This window comes from Meriones unguiculatus, chromosome 3 (genome assembly GCF_030254825.1).
Source record: "Meriones unguiculatus strain TT.TT164.6M chromosome 3, Bangor_MerUng_6.1, whole genome shotgun sequence".
In the NCBI taxonomy this organism is placed as follows: Eukaryota; Metazoa; Chordata; class Mammalia; order Rodentia; family Muridae; genus Meriones; species Meriones unguiculatus.
In genome coordinates this window covers 26,055,019-26,078,369 of record NC_083351.1, presented here as the reverse complement: position 1 = coordinate 26,078,369, position 23,351 = coordinate 26,055,019, and the positions used below count along the sequence as shown (strand labels likewise).

At 51.3% G+C, this 23,351-nt stretch overlaps 1 long non-coding RNA gene across 3 annotated transcripts; it reads right to left on the bottom strand.

The window, feature by feature from the left end:
* Nucleotides 1-15,313: 15,313 nt before the first annotated feature.
* On the bottom strand, nucleotides 15,314-22,015 carry LOC132653003 (uncharacterized). 3 transcript variants are annotated; one of them, XR_009590608.1, is made up of 4 exons: nucleotides 21,598-22,015; nucleotides 18,904-19,017; nucleotides 17,450-17,611; nucleotides 15,314-16,351 (listed from the first exon to the last, which is right to left on the bottom strand). It is a non-coding gene; the product is annotated as an uncharacterized LOC132653003 (long non-coding RNA). The 3 variants fall into 3 exon arrangements; XR_009590607.1 differs by lacking the exon at nucleotides 18,904-19,017; XR_009590606.1 differs by lacking the exons at nucleotides 18,904-19,017; nucleotides 21,598-22,015 and having other exon boundaries at nucleotides 17,450-18,881.
* Between the last annotated feature and the right edge of the window lie 1,336 nt (nucleotides 22,016-23,351).

The following is a 23,351-nucleotide window of genomic DNA, read 5'->3' as shown; positions in this document are numbered from 1 at the left end:
TCCTAAGCAATAGCTGTACATGCTCTGAACGGCTGAGCCATCTTCCTAGCCCTATGTTTTCATTTATTTGTGTATATGAATGTGGGTTCGAATGTGCCATAATTCCCATGTAAAGGTCAAAGGAATCAGCTCTCTTTGCTCACCATGTGGGTCCCAAGAACTGAACCCAAGTCATCAGGACATCCTGCCTGCCTGAGATACAGTAGTTGGAGAGTCTTATTTTTATTCCTCTCTCTCTCCTCCGCTGCTTTGTTGTCTTCTCTTAGGCAGACTTTTGCTGTGTAACTCACACTGGCCTTAAACTCATGATAATCCTATCTTGCTTCAATTAATTTTTTTTTAAAAAAATCTTTTTTGTTTTGTCCTGGAACTTGCTCTGTAGACCAGACTGTCCTTGAACTCAGAGATGTGCCTGTCTCTGCCTCCCAAGTGCTGGGACTAAAGCTGTGCACTATCACTGCCTGGCTTACTTTAAAAATAAAAAAAAAAAAAGAGCTCACTTGTATTTATGTGTGTATGCGTCTGTCTGTCTGCTTGTGTGTATGCACATGTGTGTGCAGTTGCCCTTGGAAGCCAGAAGAGGGCATCAGATTCCTTGGAGAGCATCCACATTGGCTGTAGCCATTGCACCGTCCATCAGAGGCGTTTCCTTGTCACCACTAGTCACTAAATACTACCAGACCTGCAATTCATCCTGTGCTTGTGAGCATGGCTGCTCTGGGCTCCTTTCCTGGTGGAACCCTGTGATGTTTGTCCTCGTGCACCTGGGTCCTTTCACTTAGAACAGTACCTCTGCGATTCACCCACATTGTAGTTAAGTGGGAACTGGCTTCCTGTTAAATCCGTGCTGTCTCCACGGTTCGGAGTCCACCCAAGCGTTTGATGGACGCCTTTAGCTTCTGCCTCCTGCCGATCGTGGCTCACTCTGCTAGTGTACATCGATGCACAGGCATCAGTTTGAAACTGCTCTGTGATTCTTTGGGTCAGGCTGTGTGAAAAGTTGCTGGGCCATGTGGCCTTGCCAATGCGTGATGTTGCTGTTGAAGACTGGTCCTATGAGGTTCAGTGGACATCCTGGTCACAGCTTTACTGGTGTCTCTGTGCTTCCTTCCTCAATCAGTTGGCTTCGCAGAGGGACAAGGAAAAGTTGTAGGAGTGCTGGACCTGGTGTCTTCTGCCTGGGCTGAGGGAGATAGGATGGCAGAGTTTTTTTTTTTTTTTTAATAAATAACATCACAGCTGGGGTGGTGGGGCAGGCCTTTAACCTAAGCCCTTAGGGAGGCAGAGGCAGGCGGATCTCTGTGAGTTTGAGGTCAGCCTGGTCTACAAAATGAGCCCAGGACAGCTAAGGTGACACAGAGAAACCCTGTCTCAGAAAAAATCGCTTTGGAAAGTGTGGGGTCATCCCTGGCTCACCCCTTCTACGCAGGTCTGTCTGGACTTTGTGACAAATTGGGCTGTTCAGGCTGTTGGTTTTGGAGGTGGCAGGTGTGGGGCTGGGGACAGCAGAGGGAGAGGGGGAGGCACCTTTGTGTCAGTCAAGGCTAACTGGGGTCCATCTTGTCTCTCTCACTCTCAGAGGATGTATGAAGAGGGCAGGCTGTTAGAGACGGCAGTTGCTTCAGTCATTTCTTCAGTTTGGAGAGTCACAGGGCCTGGCAGCCAGCCCAGGGCGAATCATGGTGTTCAGGAAGAGCTGTCTGCACTGTCACTGTGAGCTTGGGCCAGCAACAGCCTGCAAAGGCAGAGAAGCAGGAAGCCATCCTCTCATTCCTTCCCTTCTACCTCTTCACTACTTCCTGCCTCTTCTCTCTGCCGGACTCAGCCGTCCTTCCCATTCTGGCTTTGCATGTGTGCCACGCTGGAGACTTGGTGGAGTCGGGGTCTGCCTGTCCTCTGGGACCACCCAGTCAGGCAGGGGAGTTGAGGTAGAGACATTAAGCTTTCCCTGAGTGGCATGAGAGCTGTGGAGCTCTTGTGTCAGCTTTTGGTAACCTAGGGAAGTCTTCCTGGAGGAGGAAGCTGAGGATTTTCAGAGGGAAGCTATCTGCCTGGTCTGTCCAGCTGAGTATGGCTTTCTGAGATAGGAGGATTTCAGGCTGAGCACCAGCATAGGTCAGGGGCTGGAAGGAGAGCCCAGGAGTGAGGAGGTGCTGTAGGGTTTCCATTGCTGTGATAAAGCACCGTGAGCAAAAGCAGCTTGGGGAGGAAAGGGTTTGTTGTTAACAACTCTCAGCTCACACTCCCGTTGCTGAAGGAAGCCAGGGAAGGAACTCAAAGTGGAGCAGACACCTGGAGGCAGGAGCTGATGCAGAGGCCATGGAGGGACACTGCTCATTGGCTTGCTCCACCATGGCGTGCTCAGTCTGCTTTCCTATAGAAGCCAGGACCACCAGCCCAGGGGTGACACCTCCAGCAGTAAGCTGGTCCTTCCCACATCAGTCACTAATTTAAAGAGTAGGATAAGCTGGTGGGGGCATTTTTCCTCAGTCGAGGCTCCCTTCTCCCACATGACCCAAGCTTGCGCCAAGTTGACAGAAAACCAGCCAGCCCAGGAGGACAAGGGAGGCAGCCGGTGGGCAGAGGTAGGGTGGGGGAGAGTTGCTGGAGCTGTATTGAGGTGTCTGTGAGACCACACTGCAGACCTGGAACCCGTGTGCAGGGAGGGGGTAGCTTGAGGAAGGCCCAGGAGACCTCATATGGTCAGTCAAGCACAGGCACGTGGTAGAGCACATTGGGAAATGGCTGTCCCGGTTGATACCAGCCATGACTGGAAAGGTACTAAGCCAGCAGCCATGGTCCAGGACTCAGCCATGTTTTTTGGGAACATGTTTTTGGAGACATGCGAGCTGAATTATGCAAAACACAGGGAACCAAACATAGTTATAGGCCACCATCCACCTCTGATAGGTTACACTCAATACATGAAATCCACAGATGGGAACTCATCTCTGAAGGGCCTGCGAAGGCTAGAATTGTGCCCAACTCCTGGGTGCTGTGTGATGAAGATCACAACCTACACACCCCAGATAGGGAGCCCACGAGAGACCAAAGTTCAAACACCACCAAAGTCCACCTTGATGGATCAATAAGTTTTATTGAGGTTACCTATAGGAATATAGGTGAGAGGTTACTTACAGGAACAGAAATAACTCAGAGACAGCTGCATCGCCAAAGCTCGGCCCAGCATGGGTGATGACAGCTCGCAAAGCGGGGAACCCGGAGCAGACCGCACAGCCTGCAGGCAGCTCAGCAGTGCCCTCTCCAGGTGGCCCAGTGGATCCATACCCCTGCCAGGCAGGTAGGCTGGTCTGTCTTTTTTTACAGCTTGGCTTGTCTGACTTACTCTGCGGGGGAGGGGCCTAGTGAGTCTGATAAGTTTCAGGGACTTCTGCAGCTCTTTTGAGTGGTTTACCTTCTGGCTGAAGGAGCTTCCCTGCAAGAATGTTTCAGTCTCAGGAGGGAACCATTACCCAACGCTGGGCATTGTTCCTTTGCTGCTTGGAGCTGTGGGCTGCAGGCCTGGGGCTGAATCAGAGAAATGTACTTAGAGAGAGGTCACTCCTGGCAGTCCCTTTGGTCGGTAGTTGACACTGCGGATGGGGAAACTGAGGCCTGCCCTAAGAAAGAACTGTGCAACCATAGTTGCGGCAACTTTCCATAGTAGGGGTGTTTCTTGCACTCCAGATTTGAGGGACTGGTGAGTCTGATATGCCAGGCGAGGGGCGAAAGCTGTGTCACCCAAGGAGAACCGTTACGTCTTCTAGGACCTTTAGCCCGCCAGGGTGAGCTCCCACGGAAGGGACCTGAGCGGTGAGGACACCCCACACACGGTGAACCTCCCACCTGCCACGGATGGTAAAGAGGGCCTTGTGCCAGGTGGGGTGGAGCTCAGACCTCAGGGGTGCTTCGGAGTGGGACAGGGGCAGGGTCCCTGCGGCTGGCATTCTGTCTGCTCCTGGGTGATGTGAGTGGGAGAAGGCACCGGCCATGTGCCAGGCATTGCTCCGCAGTGCACCACACGGGCTAATTCATTTAAGCCTTCTACGACTGCGGAAGCAAGAGCATTAGCACCCCACCATACGGGGGAAGGAAATAGGTGCCCGAGTGGCTGGCACGGATTGTCTGTGGTAGAGGCTGCTCCCCAACAGATGGGCCTTAGTGTCTGCACCACTGCAGAGTCTTTAGGTCTGCCTGGCTGTTTCCCTAGTCTGGATGGATGTCCTTGAGGACAGTTATTGGCCAGTCTTGGAGCTTCTGTCTCCAGAAACTGGTGCAGGCCCAGCACCTGGAAGTTGATCAGAGTTTGGAGGGAAAGAAGAGAAGGAAAGAGGAGGGAAGAGGGGAAGAAAAACGGCGATGGAGCAGGGGCTTATGCAGACCTTCCATTGGCATTTGGGGCCTCCTGTCCTAGGCCTGTCCCCACCCCAGCCTGCTGGGATCCCATCTGTACCTGTCACCCATGGGCGCTCCTTGTCTCCTGAAGCTCAGCAGTCCCCTTGTCCAAGTCTATTTTTCCATCAGATAAATGAGGTCTGGGCCCGCCTTCCCATCCAATCCGACAGGCTGGCTGTCAGCTGCCGTGGCATCTGCTCTTGTCAGAAAAATTAAGAAGGAAGCAAGAGACACCACAGCCCCATAGCTGCCAGCTGAGCAGAGACTCCAGGCTGACTTCTATGGGGAAGGGACGTGGGAGTCAGTGTGGGCCAGTGTGGACACAGATCCCCATTGCTTTTCTTCCCTTAAGAGGGAAAGGTGATTACCAGCGTGGTTTCCTGAGCCAAGTCCCAGTTCCAAGTTGACCCACTCTATGTGTGTTTGGCTATCCCTCAATCTCTCTGTGCCTCAGTTTCCTAGACTATGAAATAAAATAAGGATAATGGTGTATGGATTACCAGCAAAGTGCTTGGAACAAAATACGTACCTGGCATTTAGTGGGATGAGTGCAGCTGGCATTTTACCGAGGTTGCCCTCCCCTGGGGGGTGGAGTATGAATGAGAGGCCCCGCCCATGGCTCACACAGAGCCCGAGCCCACTGGAGAAGGCTTTCTGCATTCTGCAGACGCCTGCCAGCCCCAGGCTTGTTCCCTCTGCCCTGGGGACTCCCAGTATGATGGCAGAGACCTGGTATAAGAGGTAGTTACTTCAGGAAGGAGAGGGACACGGTGGCTGGTGAGGAGGGGGTTCTAGAAGGCTGGGAGAGGCTGAAATTGGCAGGATGGTGCAGAGCTGTGAAGTCACTCCCACCTCTCTCTCTGTCTTTACACACACACACACACACACACACACACACACACACATATGAGACAGGGTTTCTCTGTGTAGCCCTGGCTGTCCTAGAACTCACTCTGTAGACCAGGTTGGCCTCGAACTCAGAGATCCACCTGCCTCTGTCCCCCAAGTGCTGGAATTAAAGGTGTGCACCTGCGGACACCATCCAGCTTAAATTCTGGGTTTTATTTATTTATTTATTTTTAAGGCAAGATCTCACTGTATAGCCCTGGCTGTCTTGGAACTTTCTATATAGATCAAGCTGGCCTCAAATTCACAGTGTTCTGTCTACCCTCGCTCTTGAGTGGGCCACCACACGAGGCCTAGATCTTTGTTTTTAAGACAGAGTTTTCTCACATAGCTCTGGATGCCTTGGAACTCATGATGTAGCCCTACTCTGCCTCTAACTCTCCTCGACTCTTCTGCCTTTGTCTCCTAAGCCATGTCTTCTCATGCCTCGGAGCCCAGGCATGAGCCCTCATGCCCAGCTGGTCTTCCTGGAAAATTGTCTCACTATGTTACCCAAGTTGGCCTCAAAATTCCTGGGCTCAAGTAATCCTCCTGTCTCAGTTTCCTGAGTGACTGGTTCTACAATCGTGCTACTAAAGCTCCCCTAAAGCCTTCTCTAAGGGACTCCAGAACCCAGCTAGAAGGGCACACAGCACCTGAGCACCGCAGGCTCCGTCCAGCAGGGGGCAGCCGCGGTGCATGGATGTGCTTCAGCTTTGCTGCCACGGTACCTAGGGAAGTGGGTGGTGGGGAGGTCAGACTGGGGTGTTCAGGCTTCACATCTCAGGATCAGTCCTGCCGGAGACTAAGGACGCCCGCAGGAGCAGGGGTCTTTTGTCGCTCTTAATCCTGGGAGACCAAGGACGCCCGCAGGAGCAGGGGTCTTTTGTCGCTCTTAATCCTGGGACAGTGTTAAAAAATCCCTTGGGCAGTGCTAAAAATCCCTGGAGTCTGTGCCTCTACCAGATCTCTGTCTATCAGTCTCAGGAGCCAGAACTACAAAGGTCTCCTCTGACACACTAAGTGACCTGGGTGCCAGGATTTGAGATCGGATAGACTCATTCCTGGGCCACCGTTTCCCTCCCAAGAGGGAAGTCCCGGGTGGATGACAGTCCCAGGAGTGCCAGGGTTGATTGGGAGGGTGAGAAGGGGATAGGACGGACAGAATGAAAAGGAGGTGCCCGCTCCCACCCTTGGGGTAGGAATTTCTCGAAGGGGATGGAACGTGTGTGTTCTTGAGCATGTGTGTTTAGGTGTCAGGGTGACTACGTGCATTCGCACACATTTCTCTGGCCTGTACAGGTTGTTCCACGTTCATGTTGTTACAGGGGAGTTAGTACTAGCTAAAGCTGCTGAGCAACTTCTGTGCTCATAGGCATGCATGCACACGCCTGCACGCATACACACACACACACGCACACGCACACACATGCGCGCGCACGTACACACACTCACAGCTCTGCCTTTTCTCTGACTCTTGTGTCCTAACCGTGTGTGGCCATCTCAGGGATGGATCCTGTATCCAGCGATCTTTTCAACCCTCTGCAGACGTGAGCTCTGCTGTTTGAAGGTGTTTCCCTTTCTTCTCCCGTCCAGCCTGATCGATAAGCCTCTCTAGGGCAGCCTCCCCACAGACCACACACAGACCACACTCTATCTGTGCGGATAGAGTCAAGTGTGGGCTTAGAAAAACCCACAGCCCTCCCGGCACGATTCCCCCCAGCCGGCCTCTAGGTAGGCAGCTGGTCCTGCCGGTTGCAACCTCCTCGGAGCTCTGCAGCTGGCACCAAGCACTGGATACCCACCCAGTGGGCCAGGCTCGCCATGTTGGAAATGGTATGGGAGGCCCCAAGCTATGCAGAGCTGGACGGGGACACGGTGCTTCTAGACCGACCAGTTGCTGGATGACGTCACTATTCTTCCAATGCGTGTTCGGTATTTATTCGGTGGAGAGGATAAAGGCGGATAAAATGGTGCCTGCACTTACTGGGTGGGATGGTTGATTCCCCGGGCTGAATGTGGTTTACTCAGTTGCCTTTGAGATCAGAGGGCAGTCCTTTAGAGGAGGTCATGACAATGAGCCATCTTCATTGTCACCTTGGTGGCATGTGGCATCACCCAGGAGACAGACTTCTGGGTGTGTCTGGGTGGGTATTTCCAGGCAAGTTTGACTGAGCAGGGAAGACCCTCACAGCACCATTGGCTGGAGGAGGGAGGGTCCCAGGCTGAATAAAAAGGAGGAAGTAGGGCTGGAGAGATGGTTCATTGGTTAAGAAAGTGTACTGCTCTCGCTGAGGACCTGTGTTCTGTTCCTAGCACTCATATGGGACAGCCCACAATGGGGGCCCCAATGCCCGGCTCATGTACATGCCCCGCTCATCACATGTTCACATAATTATGGAGGAGGCAATCTGAGTGGCACAGATCTCTTTGCTTCATGAGTTTCAGTGCCATGTGACCAGCCACTCCATGGCCTGGCCACTCTGCTTTCTTCACCGTAATGGGATGTGTCCCTTATTAAACTATGCAAGAATAAGCCCTTCCTCTCTTAGGTTGTTTCTGGTGAGGCATTTAATTTTAGCAAGGAGAAACAGGATGAATACAGCTTTGCCTTTCATTTGGGATGGAGGCAACACACAGAGCTGTGGCTACAGGGCATGTGTCCACAGACAGGACCCTGTCGGGCATTGTCTGGGTTGAGAATGTTTGGCTCTCTCTGTAAGAGAAGCAAATGTGCCTTTCTGTGAGGCTCCCTGGACGTGTGGCTTGGGATAGGACCTCGGCGACAGGCCACATAGATGGGGGAGGGTGTGAGCTCACCTGTCCATAAGTTGTGAGTTAGGCCAGTTCACAGGGGTGAGGGTGTGGGTGGGCTGAATCCATGTGACACACTATCTGATGTTTGTATGTTGCATTGCATGGTGGTACAGGAAGTACCTCTTGTGTGTTGCGTGTGTGCTTGTGTGCTGGGCTGAACACCTGGTGCCTGGGTGTTGGATGGGACAAGATTGGGTGGGAAGTGCTTCCTTTGGAGGGAGGAGAGATGTGTTCATGTGTGTACTGGACTAATGGGAGTTACAGAGTAGGGCAGGCCGGTGCTCCAATGTTCTCTGTTGGATGGAAACGCAACAGAATTAGCTATATCCCACTGTACACTTGTGAGTATCTGGCTGGGTTGGGCATTCCCCATGGCTTGTTCAAGGCTTCAGCATTCCAGTCCAGTTATTGCATTCATGGGCAGGCCTCCCCAAGACCCTAGCCAGCCTTAAGCTGCACGGATCAAGGCGAGCTGGGCTCAGTCCTGCTCCTGTCTCAACTATACTGCCCCAGGGATGGGAGGCTAGCCGGGCCCTGCCTGTGAGCTTGTTCTGGAAGTAGGAAGGATGGATGGTTGGTCGGTGGTTTGCACAGGAGCTTTGTTTGCTGTCCCCTGGCTTCTGACAGGCCTGTCTTGTGACCCATGGAGGCCAGCTCAGCTCCTGAGGCCAACCACTGCCTCCTGCTCCATGCCCACCATGCCAGAGGACATCGCTTCTTTTGACCCCCAAGACTGTGCCTCTGGCTGCTGGCCCTTGTCATCCAGCTGGGCCAGGCGTCTATCTCTCTTTGCAGGAAGCCTTGCTCAGCACCAGCTTCCAGCTTCCACTGAGGTGATGGCTAGTGCATGTGTCCCCACCACACTGTAGTTCCCTCTGGTGTCTCAGCATTGCTCCTGGGAGAGGTTGGTACCTCAGAGTCTGATTCAACGTTTTTTTGTCATCTACCCGAGTGGATTCCCAGTGCTCACTCGTGCCGACGAGGGTGAACAGCAGAGAGAACAATGTGTCCTCTGTCTGATGTCCAGGCTGCTGGCCGGAGTCTCTCTTGACAGGTAGAAAGTGGTGCCTGTAGCTCAGGCTGCCCTGGAACTCAGACTCCCACGTGCTGGGGTTACAGGCATATACCCATATGCCGGACTTTAGGAGGATCTTTATGGTCGCCAGGTCCTAGGAGAAATAGAAACTTCAAGCAGAGGCTACTGATCCTCTGGCAGGGTCTGTGTGGTCCCCAACTTTGCTTAGCATTCTGGTGAGCGACCTTTGGGACTCGGAATGTGGGTGTGCTGCAGTGGTCCTTGTTGAACAGTGGCCGTATGAGCACAGCCTCCTTACATGTTTGGGGTGTGTGTGTGTGTGTGTGTGTGTGTGTGTGAGCATGTGCTCATACACATGCATGCATGCGTGGTACTGGGGATGGACTGAAGGAACTCACGCACAAGTTGCAATGTCAACTCTCCGAACCCCAGCACAGTGGCTGTGTGCATAGTTGGAAGAAGGCAGTAGTGACGCCATAGTTGAGATCAGAGTAAGATAGTCACCCTCTTGATGCCACGACAGTCAACCTTAGTGGGTCCTAGATGCCATGGGTTCACATCGTGGAACTGTGGTCTCCTCCCGACCCAAGAGCAAGCATCCCTTGTCACCTGTCAAGGCAGGAGAGAAGAGACCAAGGCATGAGCAAGGCAGGGACTCGCTCATAGTCTTATGATGGTGATTGGAAAGCTGACTCCTGAGCTTTAGCTCTTAGGTTCTGGGTGCTGGCTGGGGACAATGAGTCCCTTTACAACAGTGAGAGCATAAGAAGCGTTAGTATTCTACATGGAAACTGTCCACTATCAGCAATGTCCGTCTAGGAGGTGTCAGAACAGTTTTAACTGTTGAAGTTGGTACGGAGGCTCCTCTGGAACTTAAGATTGGACTACCGTGTGACCCAGCTGTGCCATCTCTGGGTGTGTTCCTGAAGGCCTCTAAGTCCTACGCCAGAGAAACACATCAGTGCCAGGAAGAAAAACATACTGTGTTAATTGCAAAACTGCTTACAATAGCCGAGATCCAGAGCCAGCCTCAATGTCTAGCAACAGATAAACAGATAAGGAGAGTAGACAAGAGAATGTGCTCATGTATACACACACGTTTTATTTACTGTAGAGAGATGTGATCATGCAGTATTCAGGGAAATGGATGGAACCAGATAGTATCACATCAAGTGAAACAAGTGAGACTCAGGAAGACAGACGTTGTGTGTTTTCTCTTGTATGAGGAATCTAGACTTAAATATAACTATAAGTCTGTGTATGGCATGAAAGTAGAAAGTCGACTATAAACTCAGATGAAAGGGTCTAATGGGAGAGTGGAGAGGGGGACAAGAGAAGGCAGAGGGGGAAAAAGAAAAGTATAAATTTAAATACACAATGTATGCCTGAAAGCAGAAGGGGACTCTGAGAAAGAAAGGGGACAGTGAGGGTGAGGGTGTGCATGAGGGTGAGGGTAGGGGAGAGTCAGAGTTTCGGGATAAATGGCCAAAAGCTACCATGATGGATATATATGCATAAACATGTCATAATGAAACCCATTAGTTTAAACTGAATGTGGTATTGAACACTGGTAAACCAGTGCTTGGGAGGCAGAGACAGGAGGATCAGGAGTTCAAGGCCAGCCTCAGCTACATGGCAAGCTTGAGGCTAGCCTGAGGTACACAAGACGCTAACTTAAAACCCAAACCATTATTTTGTATGCTTCCTAAACAGATTTGAAAATGCAACGAAATAAAACAAACAAACAAACAAACAAACAAAAAAACATAACCAAACAGAAGGCTTTTGTCACACAGGACATACCCTCACTGGACTCAGCCTTGTCAGCCAGGTGTGGCACTGATGGGCTTGCCACAGAGGGGCGGTTCTAGGATTTAGTACTGCTGGGAACTCCAAGCCAGAATGTCTTGCCAGACGGCTGACCTGTGAGGCCTTCTGAGGGGTCCATGTGTGGTGGGAGATACAGGGAGAGACAGTGGCTTTCAGGCTGAAGGGAGATAGTGGATCATGAAGGGCGAAGGGCCTGGAGATGACTCTAAGATACAAAAGATTCTGGAAGGACATAGGGATATGGTCACGGAAGAAGTGAAAGAGTTGTGCTTTTTTTTTTTTTTTTTTTTTTGTGGGCCTGCAATCTCAACACTCTGGATGTGTAAGCAGGAGGATCAGAGGTTTGAGCTCATCTTTGGTTATGTTACAAGTTCAAGGCCAGCCCAGGGCAGTTGAGATCCTATCTAAGGTGTGTGTGTGTCTGATATATGTAGGACACAAAAGCAGAAAGGGCCTGAGAGGAGAAAGATGTCTGATGGAAGGGGAGGTGGGGAACAAGAGAGGGATAGAGTGTACGTGACAGGAACACAGGAGGAGGGACTATTTGTGGGGAGGAAGGGAAGGGGAGAGGGGAGAGAAGTGAGAGGGAGGAGTGAGAGGAAAATGCCATGCAGTGTGTGGAAGTGTCACAACGAAACCCATTTCTTTGTTATGTGAACCAAAAATTCGTCATAAGAAGAAAAGTTTTGTTTAGCTGTGGCAATGTGGAACACTGCAGAGATTCCTTTATTTGCAGCCTTTAAAGAACACCTCATGTAGTTTTGAGGGTGTGTTGGCAAGTGTTTAAATGCTGTCGCTCTGGAACAAAGTGTGTGTGTTTTTTTTTTTTTTTTTTTTTTCTAATTTCTTTGGGTGTAAATGCCCATCTCAAGCTATGAGTCACATTGCTAAATGGAGAGCTGTGGGGAGGGGCTGACAGTCACTCTCTTGATGGTGTGTGGGGAAGTTATCACACAGATCAAAAGGAGGCCACTTGATCTCTCTCTCTCCCTCCCTCCCTCCCCAACCCCCCTCCTTCTCCTTACATATTCCTGGCTAGCCTGAAACTCACAGAGATCTACCTGCCTCTGCCTTCTGAGTTGCTGGCCTTAAAGGTATGGCCTTAAAGGTGGGCGTGTTCAGCCCACCTTTAGTCAGGAGGTGAGAGTGCTCCTCCTCTCCAGAGCCCCTCTGTCATGCTCTAGAGTTAGCACACTGGCCAGAAATGTTCCAGAATGATAAACCGGACTGAAGAACCCTCTGGAGAACCCTCTTATTCTGTTTCTTGAAGGGACCTTGAAAACAGGCTTTTGGGAGAAAGCGGGTGTCGGGAGAGGGTGTTCATGTGATCAGGTTTCAGAGCTGAGGATGGGAGGAGAGCATGCTGGGATGAGAGGTTGATGAGCTGATGATAATAATTATGACAATTATGCAAAATATACAAATAATAATTAGGGAAAATCGTGATTATTATTTGTGGGTGGGAGATGTCTGTAGCTTTTTTGGAGCTGGGTGCCCCTTTCCAAGTGGGTGGCTGAGTGTCACAGCAGGCTTGGGGCTGGTTGGCAGGAGCTGGGGACTTTTTCTCCCCGGACAGCTGTTCTGGGTCCTGGGCCCTGCCTCCTCAGCTGTGCCAGGCCTGGACAGGCAAATCTTTCAGGTTCTGGGACAGGCATAGGGTAGCTGGGATAGGTTCATGATGAACACAGAAGAATTCAAGGACACAGGGACCCCAGATCTCCTGATGGGCTGGGCTAGATCGTGGCCCACCGAAGACAGGATCCAAATGTGGTCAATTTGGATTCCTCTTCTAGTTATTATCATTGTTGTTGTTGCTATAATTTGAGATAGAGTCTCAGTATATAGCCTTGGGTGGCCTGGAACTCACTATATAGACCAGGCTGTCCTTGAATTCATAGAAATCCTTCCTTTGCCTCCTGATTGCCTCCTGAGTACTGGATCAAAGGCAACTGCCACCTATGCCTGGCCAAATTATCTTTTTTAGGAACTAGAATTAGATCTGCAGATGTGAGTCGATCCACTGAGTGGATCCATTGGAAAAGGACAGACTGGCTGGAGAGTCCTTCCTGCACTTTGTTTCCTTTGGAGCCCATGAAAGTCCACATTCCAGTAGTACAAGTCTGTTTGCATGACTGGCTCTACTTGTTATTCGCAGCCTCCACAGGAAGCAGGGTTGCAGGGAAAAGCGCCCTGCACCACTTATAGGAGGGCCATTAGAGCTACGTTGAAGACCACAGAACACACAAAAAGGCATCCAGTATGCAAATCCATCTGATCATCCTTCTGGAGCCCAGGGAAACTGAGGCAGCCTGGATCTAAGATGGTGTCAGGTTAAGTAACTCTTTAAAAATGTTAGGTTGTATGTTTATGTGTTCTGTGTGTGGGGCAGTGGGGGCAGAAAAACTTGCTGGAAGTCAGTTTTTTTCCTTCTACCATGTGGGTCCCAGGTTGGGTGGCAAGAGCTCTTACATACTAGGCATCTCTCTGGCCATCATTTTTGTTGTTAATTTCGTTTATTTATTATTATTATTGTGTGTGTATGATGTATGAGTGTGGGCCTGCATACCAAGAGGTGTGTGTGTCTGTCTGTGTGTTTGGATCAGAAGACAACTCTGTGGGATCTGTTCTTTCCCCTTGACCTTAAAGTGTGTTCCAAGGCTCGACTACCTTTCATCACGCTTGGCAGGAAATGTTTTACCCAGGGAGCCATCTTGTTGGTCTCCTCAAGAATGAGTTTTGCTTCTGTTGGCTTTTTGCTCTTATCAGTGGGCTCCACGTTCTCCCTTTCCCAAGTAGTTAAATATATATATATATATTGGTTTTTCAAGACAGGGTAGTTGAAGATTGTCTGGTTAGCATACAGCAGCTAATGTGTCTATGTAGAGCCTTTTGCATCAGGCCGTATGATAGGCTCATAGGTGGCCTATGGATGAGCTGACCGTGGGTCAGATGACAATTTGTGGGCCAATCAACTGCTGTCACCGAGCTGGCTGTCTTTGGGCGGTTTCTAGAAGAGAAGAAACTGGATGGGCAGTGGAGTAGCAGAGAAGTCCTAGGTGGGTGGTAGGCTTGGGAATTAGTTCTGAGAGGTGATGGTGACAGGTTCTGAGCATTTGGTGGAGGCTGGCGGGCACGGTGCAGTGGGGAGGCTCCCGGGGCGCTGTTCCCTCTGTCATAGGAGAGGAGAGGTGAGCTACACGATTGTGTAGAGGCGGGGTGGGCCAGGGTGACTAATGAGGCTGCGCTGTGCCGACTCGAAAGGCCAGTGCTTCAGAGGTGTTCGGGTGAGGGGCCCCTCTGTGGGTGGAGGAGGCTCCTTTAGAAGAAGGCTTGGTGCTGCCGCATTGCAGCCTGGTCTTCAGGAGTTCTCAGAGTGTGGGCACCTGTTTGAGGACCTTGGGTGATGGGAAGACCCAGAGGTCACGCCTGCTCCCTGGTGGCACCGGCAGCCCTCCCTCTCCATCTTCATGGAGTTCAAGGTGACGTCACGCTGGATTCCATCTCAGCTTTTATTCCCTTGAATGGGAGCTCCGGGCAGGCCACCCTCATTTCACAGAGGACGTGAGCCTGGTTAAGTAACTTCCTGAGAGCCTATCAAAGAAGCCTGAGCTGGAAGCCTGGGCTGCTGGGTATCGCGTGGTCATCAGAACCTGGACTTGAACCTGGACTTTAGCCTATCCTCCTGTCTTTACATGTTTGGTAAGACATCACACCAATGCAGCGAAGAGCCAGCGTTCACGAAGGACTCACTCGCTAAATGCTGTAGTTTATATTTAAAGCTCATCTACCTCCGAGGACAATTCTGTGAGCAAATTGCTGTGCACATCTGTTGACAAGAATGAAAAAAAAATAGATTATACTTAGGTCTGGCCATGATGAGGGGAGGGATGAGGTTTTGCACATCACCGGGGAGTGAGAGACACTTTAAATGACAGAAACAAGATCATCAGAACCAAGGAACTACAGGCGATTGAGGGAAGGGGCATGTGTGCGCGTGCCATGGCATGTGGGAAGCAGAGGATAACTTTCAGGGTCGGTCCTTGCTTCCCACCTTGTTTGGGACAAGGTCTCTTGTTCACCAGTGTGCGCCTCCAGGGACCATCCCATCTCCGTCCTCCATCCTGCAGTAGGAGTGCTGGGTTTCAGACCTGTGTCAGCGTGGTTGGCTTTGCCTGAGCTCTGGGGTTTGAATTTCAGCTCTCAGGTTGCTGTGCCAAGCACTCTACTCCCAGAACCATCTCCTCAGCCCCTAGTGAAAGTGACATTCTGCACTCCCTGCGAGTGAGTCAATCCGTGTTGCGACCCGCGTAATCGTCTCGCCAGCAAGAATGCAAACGGACAACAGCAAGCTTCTGCAGCAAGCTTTATTACAATCAAGTGATGAAAGGAAGACCCCGAGCCCCGAAGTGGCGCTGTTTATATAAGCCCTGCTCTCACCAGAGTGGTGTGAGATGACGTATCATTCCCTGATTGGCTGCTCACCCATGGTGTGAGATGACGCATCATTCCCTGATTGGCTGCTCACCCATGGTGTGAGATGACATATCATCCCCTGATTGGCTGCTCACCCATCACCCCGCATGATGCCCCGGGCTGGGCTCGTGACGATGGTTGCCCAACGGTCGTAACGGTTTACCAGTTTTGAGGGTGGAAGCCAGCGCCATGGCAACCAAACCCCGGCTCTCCACATCTCCCCCTTTTTTATTTTGTTTGAACAGTAAGCTTCCTACTGTCAATACAGCATTATGCCAGACAGCCAACGTCTGAGCCTGGTGGAAGGCAATGCTTCAGCCTTGGAGCAACCTCCTCACTGTGAGGCTGTCCTGTCTTAGGTCGGTGAAGACTTATTTGCACTCTTCCGGCACTGACTTTCCAGATCGTTTGGCAAGAGAAAAATTGTGATTTACACCCATCCCCGTGCAATGGGAAACAGATCCCCAGGGAGTGCAAGGGCTGTAAATCCAGATTGTGGCATGTGCCTGCAAAGACAGAGGCAACCTTGTCAAACATTAATTTTTCAGCATGGATAACCAAATATCGGGGGAGGTGCCTTTCTCCAGAGCGGCTAGCGCCTGTACAATCACCACCTTGTCACGTTTTTGTTGGGTTTTGAGTTTGCAGAACAACCAGAGGACAAATATTAAACCACAGCACAGGGCAGCGCCAAACATCCCAACGCCCACCCATTCCTTAAAATAAGAAAAGGCGGAAGAAACCCAGGATAATAAGCCATCTGTGAGCGATAAATCCACTTGAGTAGAATTAATGGTCACCACCGCCACCCTTAGCTCTTCAAGTAGTTGCAGGTATATTCATTGAAAGATCATCTTCAGCTGCCGCGAGCTTTCACGTGAGGCGCTCCGGTACCCAGAATGGATTGTTTTCTTCCTGTGGGAAAACACAGACAGCTCCCCTGGATCTTATTAAAATAGAATCCGGGCCTTTCCATTAACCAGTCAAGACATCCTTCCATTTGACCATTTCCTTAGGCCTATCAGGCTCTACAGGGCGCGGCTTGCTTTCTATTCCAAATACACTCCCATATTGGGGAGGGCAGCTTTTACTACAGTCTGCCAATCATTTGGGGTCATTGCTGTAGAGCCCAGCCTCTCAAGCTGCATGATTGTAAAATTAGCATCCACCCCGTACTTGTTAACCGATTCAGCAAGTTCTTTAACAAGGGGATATTCTACTGGTGCATGAACACGGTCCCCTTCTGTGGCCTCAAATACAGGGAAGGCCTGCAAAAGCTTCCTTTTATCCATTTTTGAAAAGAAGGAATCTAAACCGTGCCTCTCAACATAAGGCGGAGGGGCACTAGGGGTTAATGAGAAAGCCCCGCGAGTTCCAGCTCCTCCCCTCTGTTTCTCTCGATTTGGTGGTAACGGCTGCTCATCAGGGTGGTGCCTCTCTTCCTCATAGCGAGCCGCTTCCTCCTCTAAGTCCTCTTCCTCAGAGGGATTCAGCTGCTCAGATTCAGAACTATCAAGCCCCAAAGCCTCCAATTCTTTTATCGGATAAAGAGGCTTCTTTTTTGGGTTTCTCCTTCCCTTGTCACCTTTCTCTCCCAGGGCGTCCTTTCCCTTGCCTTTCGCTCCCGCGGCTTTACCGTCCGTGGAAGGGTCTTTATCCTTAGGGACATCTTTAGAGACATCCTTTTCCTTTTTTGTAAGAGCGCTTAACCTTTTATCCCGTTCTGTTTCTGACATGCTGTCTTGTATCTCCTCCAACACTTCCTGACCAGCCTTAATAGAGGAACAACAGTTTTCATCTTCCAAGCAAGATTTAACCAAAAGCCACAGTGATCTAGTGCCTGCTCTTAGCTTTCCGTTAATCTCTTCCCTTTTGAGATCGCCCTCAAGCTTGTACGAAACCAAAAGAAAAAGGACGAGGGCAACAGTCACAACAGGGAAAGCAATAAGGGCTCCTGCTAGCTGAGGTGAAAGATGAGATAAATCAAGACCAAACATACCTCTCAGAACTTACCTCGATGCTGCAGTTCTGAATCCTCCCCGCGAACAGGGGGTCTCCTTGGCACCAGCGATGGCAGGCTCCCGGCGTCCCGGGTTTCGGCACCAGATGTTGCGAGCCGCGTAATCGTCTCGCCAGCAAGAACGCACGCGGACAACAGGATCCTTCTGCAGCAAGCTTTATTACAATCAAGCGATGAAAGAAGGAAGACCCCGAGCCCCGAAGTGGCGCTGTTTATATAAGCCCTGCTCGCACCAGAGTGGTGTGAGATGACGTATCATTCCCTGATTGGCTGCTCACCCATGTGAGATGACGCATCATTCCCTGATTGGCTGCTCACCCATCACCCCATATGATGCCCCGGGCTGGGCTCGTGACGACGGTTGCCCAACGGTGATAACGGTTTACCAGTTTTGAGGGCGGAAGCCAGCGCCATGGCAACCAAACCCCGGCTCTCCACAAACCTGTCTCTCCTCGTGGGAGCACGGGGTCCTAAGCACAAAGGAAGCTCCCTCTCCCTCTGGCTGTGTGACCTGTCAGTTACGGAGCTCATTTCTCTTTTATTTGTGTGTGTGTTTGTATGTGTACATGTATATACATGTATGTGTGTCTTCAGGTGTGTCTGGGGGTAGGCAGAGGTGAATCTCAGGTGTTGTTTCTCAAGATACTGTCTTGTGTGTTTGTGTGTGTTTGTGTGTGTGTGTGTGTGTGTGACACTATCTTGGAACTTGCTCTTTGGAGTAGGTTGGCTATCTATCACCCCCAGAGATCTGTCGCTTCTGCCCCCACAACTCTGGGATTACAATTACCTATGGTCACACCTGGCTTTTTTTTTTTAAATTAAATTTTTATTTTTTATATTAATTGCAGTTTATTCACTTTGTATCCCAGCTGTATCCCGCTCCCTCATTCCCTCCCAATCTCACCTGCCTGTCTCCAAGTCCACTGATAGGGGAGGTCCTCCTCCACTTCCATCTGACTCTAGCTTCTCAGGTCTCATCAGGACTGGCTGCACTGTTCTCCTCTGTGGCCTGGCAAGGCTGTTCCCCCCTCAAGGGGAGCTTTAATTTTTTTTTTTTCATTATTTTTTAGTGTGGGTCCTGGAGCTCAAATGTAGGACTTCAGGCTTGATGCTCATGCCTGAGCTGCCTTTCCAGCGTCATTCCTCATCCCCAGCCTCCTGCCTTTTCTTTCTTTAAATGAAACGTTGTCTTTTGAGACAGGGTGTCATGTAGCCCAGACTGGCCTCCAGCTGAACAGGACCCTGTACTTCTGGTCCCCCTGCCTTCCCTTCTCAGGTGCTGAGGTTATAGGCATGCTCCACCATCCTAGCTCTTAGGCAGTGCTGGGGATGGGACCCAGGGCCATGTGCATGGTAAGCCAGCACCCTGCCGCCTGAGCTGCATGTCTGGCCGTCCCCCCAAGACTGTTTTCAACCAGGATTTAGAAACAGCCGAGCAGTGTCCTACCTCTCTGGAGGAGACTGGTTAGTGAGGGGTGATGCTCTTGGGGGTCACACTGCTAAGGCTGACTGATGGGTGGCTCTGACCAGCTGTGCTGATCCAGAGGCTCATCTGGAAAACCTTACAGGAAGAAAAGCAAGACCCGTCAGCATCTGAACCACAGTTTTCACCATTTGGAAACTTTTCCTTGCGGCCATTAAGATGAAATTTGGGAAAATGTTGGCCTCTTGTATTGACCTTGTGCCTTTCTGTCTCCCTGCTCTCAGCCTGGCTTTGGAGGGCCCAGCAGTACCGTGGGCCCTCTGCCATCCCTTTGTTTAGGAGGCGTCCATCCTTAGCGATTCCTGTTGGACCCTGAATTGTGGGTTATCCACATGCAGCAGAGGCAACATGGCAGGGGTAACCCTGGGTGGGTGGAGAGGTGGCCGTTCCTGGGTGGATAACTGGGCAGTGGCAGGGAGGTGGAGGCTACAAATTTTGGTAAGGGTTATGTCCTCAGTACCCTCAGGAGTCCCTCCCTAGTTCCACGTATGCGTGTAAAGGATCCTAGGATCGGGAAGCATTCTGAGCTGTTAATAGTTTGCCCCTGAAAGATCTGCAAACAAGCAGAGCTCTGTAAAGTGTGTGATGACATCTCAGTGTGACTGAAGGTATCACATGTGACTCTAATGACCACGTCATCACGAGCTAGTGCCTGACACAAATAACAACCCCACACAGCCAGGCAGAAAGGGGGTGTGGCACAAGGGCAGGAGGGGGACGGGGTGGTGGTGGTGGGGATTGACAGGCAGTCCTGGATTCTGCCGACCTAGGTGTGTCTGCTCAGTGTCTTCAGGGCTCTGTGATCTGACATTGTCTCATTACCTCTCTGAGCCCAGCGTTTTCATCTATGACTCCAAATTGCTAATCGTCTCTCCTGCCGGGCCTGGAGAGTGAGACGAGCTGGCACATCTGAGAGCCAAACTGGCCGCTGTCTCCATGTGCCTCCTAGCATGCCTCCAGCCACAGTGCAGGAATTGTTGCTGCTCTAGCACCCTCCCCCCCCCCGAGCCTGAGGTGGACCTCTTTGAGTCAGGCTCCTCTACATGATAGACTATTCTTCCAGCCGTCTGGGCGGCTTGCTCCAGCTTCCGGCAGGTCCTCACTTGCACAGCTCCTGCTGAAAGGTGCCCTTGTCTAGAACAGAGCTCCAGGCCGTCACTGGCTCTCCATTCCCAGCTCTCCCGCAGGACAGTTATGGTATTTCCCTTCCTTCTTGTCGGCTTCTGCCTCTAGACACTGCCACAGGTCAGGGACTTCTCCCAGCTCACAGTATCCACAGCGTTTACTGATGGAAGGAAGGGAGGGCTCAACGTGGCAGGGGTCAATTTGGGCAACCGGGCTCAAGCTGTGTATGCTGGGAAGTGGCACTAAAGCAGGGAGAGACTTCAGGATGGCGTCTCCTTGAAGCACTGCTTGGAAATCCTTCTGTCCTAACCGGGAGGGGGACCTGAGAGTCCACCGGGGATCCTGGCAGATATCAGACCCTACCGCGCAGGAGCTGCACCACAGGAGGGGTGCCAGCCTGCCCACATTAACAAGGAAAACGCGCTCCTGGGAGTCTTCCTAGCAAATGTCGAGGCTCTCTTAGGCATGTCCAGCTTGAAGCCTGTGGGTCATGGCAGCGGACCAACATAAAACCATAAATTTACTTAAAACAGTGTGAGATTTTTGTCTTGTCACGAGCTGGCATGGTTCTAAATAACTTCCTAGGTGACCATGTCCTGTCCCTGTGTCAAAAGGTTGGACACGCCTTTGATGTGTTCATAGCTCTGTCATGTGGTGTGTCCTGTGTTAGCTATGTGTCCTGTGTTAGCTTGCTATGTGAGCATGGGCCTGGCTGTTCAGCATATGTTTAGCATGCTCTTCACCACAGGATGAATGTTTGCATGTGTGCCTGGACACAGATGCTGGTGTGAGCTCATGTGGGAGCTAGGACCTTGTGGGGGCGTGGGGGTGAATTGCCGCTCACTTTCGCTTGGGCTGAGCAGTGGCCACGCTGTCACGTGGCTCACGGAAGGACGTGGGCATGTTTGTAGTCCAGGTCTGAGCACGTTTCATGCCCGGGTTCTGGATTCGCGTGGCAGGATGTGGATTAGTGTGTACACATGAATTGGCTATGAAGGTCTGGAGGGCCTTCGGTACGTGCGACCGGAAACTTGGTGACTGCTTAACCAGGGTTCCCCATGGCCAGGAGTAGTCTGTTGGCAACAACTTGGTGAATGTGCCACCGGTGTCATTTTGCCTGTGTACCCCTGGGGCTGGATAAACTGACACGTGGCTGTGGAGGCCCAGGCGAGCGTCCCGGGAAAGTTTCTGCGGAGGGTGGCTGTCTCATTATTAACATGCTCACGCCCGCAGGCCTGGCACGCAGAGTGCGGGGCTGCAGTGTGCAGACCACATCCCGTTTGACACTAATTGGTCTGATGATGGTAATTGTCCTGTTGCAGACAGTGTGTCTATCTCCTCATTTAAGATAATCAATAAGGTACTGTAGCTCGATGCAAATGAGGTGTGGGGAAGCGTGGGGCCATTTGTAAGTCGTGTTCTAAATGTGTTTTGCTAATTAGCTGTGGCGGGGCTCCCCACCCTCCCCCACAGTGGGAGCCCGTGACTACCTAGATGCCATCTTCTCTTCCGAGAGGCCCAGGGGAGACTCACCGGGGAACGTCAGGGGACCCCAAGACTTTCTCAGGACCAGCTGAAGCGGAGCCAGGGAAGCGGTGGTTCCATAGGACTGCCCCTTAGTTTGAACCTCTGGAAGTCATCGCCTCTTCCGCCTGACTGGGAAGGGCCTCACGGCCACCTGGGCCTGGCTGTGAGATGCTCTGGAGCCTCTGGAGTCTGACGGAGAGGTGCTCCTATGCCTCTCCCATCTGACCGGAAGGCGCTCGGCGGCGAGGGCTGTGCTTTCTCTGACAGACAGGTCATTCCCCTCCCCAGGGCTCTTTCACAGAGTCAAAGCGCCCAGTGCCCTGCTCCTTTTTATTCATTAGCTCAAGGTCCTCTGAAGGCCGTGGATGCTCACAAATTAACGTGCCCTCTAGAGCAGGGCTGTGACTCTGCCGAGAGCCTGCTCTCAGGCTCCTCCTTCAGCTCACGTGTGCATCTGTAGCCGCGTACGTTAGAGCCTTCCGGGGACTGTGAGTCAGGAATTCGGCCTGCTGGCAGGGAGGTGGCTCTTACTACAGTGGTTCAGGAGACACGTTGTGTCCAGGCTTCGTGGGTCCAGTTCTCTGCCCCACTACCTACTTCCTGTGCATCTTAGACAAGTTCCTTGGCCTCCCTGAGATGCATCCTTCTCATTCCCTAAATGGGGATTCGGGGTGGTGCTCACTCACGGGTCTCTTGGGAGGTTTCACCGAGTTAATATATTTACCTAATTAATAAAGTGAATTAATATGCTCACTTTAATTCTTGCTATGTGTATGTGGTGGCCAGAGGACTGCCTCGGGCAGTGTTTCTCAAGAGTTGTCTGCCTTTTCAAAATTTAATTTATTCAGTTTTATTTTAATGTGTCTGGGAATGTTGCCTGCATGTATATCTGTGTACATGTGTGTGCATTGCTCAAGGAAACCAGAATCCCCTGGAATTGGACTTATGGTTATGTTGCTTCCTTTTTTATTTTTTAACTTTTTTAAATAAAAAAAAATGTTTTCTTTTTGAGACAGGGTTTCTCTGTGTAGCCTTGGCTGTCCTGGATTCACTTTGTAGGCCAGGCTGGGCTTGAACTCTTTTTTTTTTTTTTTTTAACAATAGATTCTGGGGAGCTCCATCTTTACCAAATGAGCCATCCCCCCAGCCCTCCTTTTGATATTTACTAAAATAGGTGAATTTGTCATCTTCTTAGCCACATTGCAGTTGTTCAGTGGTCTCTTGTGGCTAGTGGCTGGAATCTTGGGCATAGTAGGGAGAGCAATTCCATCATTCCAGAAAACTCGGTTGGATGATGAAGCTGTACGGCCCGCAGTGAGATGAATTGAGCTCCGAGAAGGCCCCGCCCACCCCAAACTTTGGGGACAGGAAAGCTCTGGCCTGGTGAGAAGGTCCTCCCCTCTGTGCTCCCGTGCCACCACTCTGCACTCCCCTGCACCTGGTGCTCAGGTCTGAAAGCTTCCGTAGCTGCCGCTCCAGATGGCCTGGGAGTGATTAACGAGAGACCCTGCGTGTGCACATGCCAGGGCTGTGGCTGTGTGCTGCCATCATCATTTTGGAGATTTCTTTGGGGAAGTGACAAATGGCATCCCAGCCTAGCAGTCTTGAGCGGGGCCATCCCATAAATCAGAGTGAAAGGCTCTGCTTTCCTTCTGATTTGTCCTGTGGCCCCACAGCTCAGGGATCCAAAGGCCATGTGCCTGCCATGGCTTTGTCTCACACATACCCTTCCTGGGCTCTGGGGACATTGCATTGTCTGG